Raw genomic sequence first — 4,288 nt, 5'->3', positions numbered from 1 at the left:
TCTTTTTTTTAAAAAAATTAATGATACTTGTCACTGGTAATTGAAAAATGGAGGTAGGCAGCTCTTAGGACATGCCTCTACTAGGGTTTTTGTCAATCACACCACCATGGAATCATTGGCCAGTGGATTTCGGAAGAGAAAATCCAGAGTGGATGGTGTGTTCCTGTCTTCAGTCCTCCCAGATTCACTGTCCACATGGACTCAGGGGAGACGTGATGCAGAACCACACCAGCCCCCCTCTAGAGGTGCCAGGGAAGAGGCCCAAGCTGACACTGCTTACTCCAGCTCACGTGGAGATGTCAGGGTGCTCAGTGCTTCTTCTTTCTTCTTGCTGGAACACATCAGGCAGAGCCATTATTCCAACACAGGGTCCGTGGCACTAGTCCTCATGGCCGATCATTGGACTCCCATCAGGTTTGTTACATCAGGACAGATCCAGATCTGAGTGCCCCACTCATCTGGGATCACTCAAGTGCTGTCTCAGTCATCAGTCACCATACTCTGCACAGGGGCTTTGGAGCTTCCAGCTCCAGGGATGGCAGGGGATGGAGATGGCATCAGAACTGGTAATGCTCTGACCTGGGAGAGGAATGGCAGTGTCAGGGCTGTAGGGCTCGCTTGCAAGGGTATGGAGGCTGGGGTTGGCAGTGGGGACTTTAGATCTTTTCAGAGAATGGACTGACTTAGCCTTGGGCCTGGAACCACTCTGCTGTTGACAATCTTGTCTTGGTCAGAACCAACTCTCAGAGTCAGTCTGGGGATAACTGGACTTGTGGCTGAAACAACTGGTTCCCTTTTTATTTTTTTTCTGCTTGCTTCTTTTGTTTTCTCTCTTCTCTCTCACCTCTCTCTCCCCTTCCTTCTCCTTTCTTCCCTTTCTTTCTCTTTTTGTCTTTTTTTTTCAGTTTTAAAAAAATCTTTTCTTTCTCTTTAGGCTTTTCTTTCTCCACAGTTGTTTTTGGAGAACTTGTGACAAGGAAGGCAGCATGAGTGGGACCCATACTCAGTGGGGCTGACTTGGGTGGTCATTTCTTTTGGGGGCAGTACCATCAGTTTTGGTGGATCCTTCATCTTTTCTTCTCTACCTTTAATTTTTTCTTTTTCTCTCTTATCTTTATTGCCCTTTTCTCTACTTTTCTTCTCATCTTTGTGCTTCTCTTTCTCCTTCCTTACAATTTTATCTTTCAATCTCACGTTTGCATCAGCGTCTTCTAATTCTTTTGTTTTAAACTTACAGGGATCTGATTCTTCATCTTTAAGAAACTCTTGTCAGCTTCCTCACCTTTCACTTCATCCTACTCTTTACTCTTTTTGCTTTTGTCTCCTTCCCTCTCCTTAGCTTTCTGCTTTTCTGTCTTTTTTTTTTTTCAATTTAGTCTTCTGTTCTTTTATCAACTTCTTTACCTCCATGGATGAAGCCCGCTTGGTTTTCTCATACACATTGTGGAGTGGTTTAGAAGTGGGAGGAGAAAACTGAAGGAGAAGCAATGGAAGGAAAGGTGGGAGGCATATTGAAACATTTTCCCAGTTTCGCCTTCTGTGTAAGGCATTCATTGTCTATATGAGTTATCAGGACTGTGGCAGTGTAGATCCCACTCATGCTGCCTTCCTGGTCTCCTGAAAGTAGCAAAGGAGTGGATCCTGACTTTGTGAAATTGTTTGAATGAGTGAAACCTTTTGGAGTGCTATATTCCAAACCTGAAATTCTCTTAGGGATTGTTTGGAATTCTGATCCAGAATAAAATCTGAAAGGATTCGGCTCCCATTCAATACAGACTTGTGCAATCGCAGCATCAATATGATCATTTTATGTATTAGGACAGCCTTTCTTGGCTGAGTCCCATTGTTCAGCATCAAGGGGAGACTGTATTTGTTCCACCTGGAATATCTCTTTACTAATTTTTTACTTATTGTAGCTGAAGTAGTCCTATTTGGTGTTTTAGGTCTGACAGATGCTTAGGGAATATGAGACATAATCTTGGGGCTTTTGAGGATCTTAGAACATCCAGGTGATTTCTTTCTTTGGAAATGTTTTTTGGTGACTGAATAGTACTTTCAACCATTGCTGGTGACTGGTTAGTTTTAGGTTATTCAGTCTTTTGTCCTGGAGATCTAGTTTTAGTTGTAATTGACTTTGTTTCTAATGACTTTGCTGGTGGTATTTGTTATTTTGTGACTGGAGCCAACATTGGTGGCTCTGGTGTTAGAGTTGTGAGGTCTGTACTATCCTGTACATGGACAGGAGAAAGCATTGGTGGAATCTTTGTGTGTTTATTGAGTTGAGTGGTTCTCACACTTCCAATAATACTACATTTAGGGTGTCTCCTTTAGTGCTTAACAGTTTTGTTTGCTTCATTGCAAGAATTTCTTCAGCTTCAAGATTGTCCAAGAGTCTTACCCCCAAATTTTCATAATTAATAATTTTCTCCTTCCCTAATTCATCAATCTTCTTTTAAGGGTACGTGCATGGTTTCTGCTTGGTGTACCCCATCAGTGGGTACCTGCTCTTCTTCTTGAGAAAACATGATGGGCGGCATGTATTCAGGAATGTATTTTCTTTCTTCTGCATCTTTACTTCCAGGTTGAAGAAACTGAAGTACATTGTTCTTGATAATACTAAATGAAGGGATTTGATGTGCAAAAGGGATAGGTTCAATACTATGAATGTAGTATTTTAGTTCATGTAGATTAAGTCCCACGAATTAGAAAACAACCAACATCATCCAAAATTGGATCTGTCTGACCATCTCAAAGCCCCAGCAGCATGCAGTATGCCAGTTGGAGAGCTGACATTTTTCTCAATGAGATCTTTTTATCAACAACTGCATGCTACAGAACTGTGAAACTTGACAGAGGAACTCTACCACCACTGACTAGAATTGCTTGGCAGAATGCCAGAAGAGAGACAGCACCATCTTTCAAGCCCAAGAAAAGTGACATGCAAGCCTGCCTCCCCATACTATCCTCTTCATGACAGACTTTTCTTCTTTGTAAGCCCTTAGTGGGCCAATAACAGGTGAGTGTTGTCCTGCTTGGGTGGAGTAGAACTTCCTCAACGAGGAAGAAGGACTGTGAGAAAGACTCTATTGACATAAATCAAAGTGTAGACTGAATAACTGGGACTGATGGTGGGGTGTCCTGCGCAGGGCCAGTCAAAAGTGAGCCTCACGTAGGGTTTTGGAGCAACCAAGAATTGGACAAGAACACTGAAGACAAAATGGAAGGAACAAGGCATTTAATTAATCTCCAGATTGAAGGAGGATGGGGTGGTCCATAAAAAATTTAGAAGGATGTAGGATCTGCAGATGTTAAGATGGCAGGCTAAGAAGTTCCAGAAGTCTAGCCTAAGCCATGAATAGAGGGTCTGGAACCTTTTGGACCTAATAGACTTTAAAGTCAGCATATCCTTAGTTCTTGGGAACTCAGGTGGTTTAAACCTGGGTAGGACTAGATTAGTAGGAGACAGTGAAAGAGCAATGTTCCAGTTTGATTTGCCCTGACACAATTTATGGATTGGCTGCTGCTGGGGCAGTTGGCAGAAGCTGAGAAAAATGGATTGATATTTCTTGTGTATGAGCCAGTAGACTAAGAGAGACTCAGGAGGCCAGTCTGTAAGTCATGAATAAATAGTCTGGATCTCTGTGGCTCCACCAAATGTCAAGAATCCCATCTCCTGGTCCTCAGAAGCTCAGGTAGTGGAAGCCTGGATAACACTGGAATTGGAGACTACATAAAAGAACATGGCATCATGAATTTGGCCCTTAGGTGGGAAAATGAACCCTGGATGGGAGACAGCATGGATGGCCTACCAGAATTCAAAAGGGTGGACATGTACTATATACATTCGAGCTAGAATGTAAAGAAATTTCAGGAGTCATTAATAGAGGGTCTGGAGTCCTCTTCACCAATCAAAGGGTTATATCTCCTCTGTTTTAGAAAGCTCAGCAGGTTGTCCCCTGGATTGAAATGGAATTGGAGATTCTGTGTAAGAGTTCCACTTGATTTTTTTTCCTGCCATAGACCATGAATTAAACCTTGAATTGGTCACAGCTGGGGTAGTCTAACTGAAGTTAAGAGGATGAATGGGTACTGTGCATGAATGAGCCACTCGGTTAAGAAAGTTCAGTCAGGCCAGCCTCTAGGCCATGAAGAGCCTGGGACTTTCTGGCCCTGACAGTCTTCAAGAGTACCAAGTCCTCTTATTGCATAAACTCAGGTTGTTGAAGACTGGATAGGACTGTAATTAAAATTCCACAACAGTTCTATGTCTCATATGATTTAGCTATGA

The 4,288-nt window shown here is 42.5% G+C and overlaps 1 pseudogene; it reads right to left on the bottom strand.

The window, feature by feature from the left end:
• Positions 1-286: 286 nt before the first annotated feature.
• Positions 287-3,831, bottom strand: LOC114079943 (transcription initiation factor TFIID subunit 3 pseudogene; annotated as a pseudogene).
• Positions 3,832-4,288: the final 457 nt, after the last annotated feature.

This window comes from Marmota flaviventris, chromosome 17 (assembly GCF_047511675.1).
Source record: "Marmota flaviventris isolate mMarFla1 chromosome 17, mMarFla1.hap1, whole genome shotgun sequence".
NCBI classification, from domain to species: Eukaryota; Metazoa; Chordata; class Mammalia; order Rodentia; family Sciuridae; genus Marmota; species Marmota flaviventris.
This window is presented reverse-complemented; position numbering and strand designations above follow the sequence as displayed.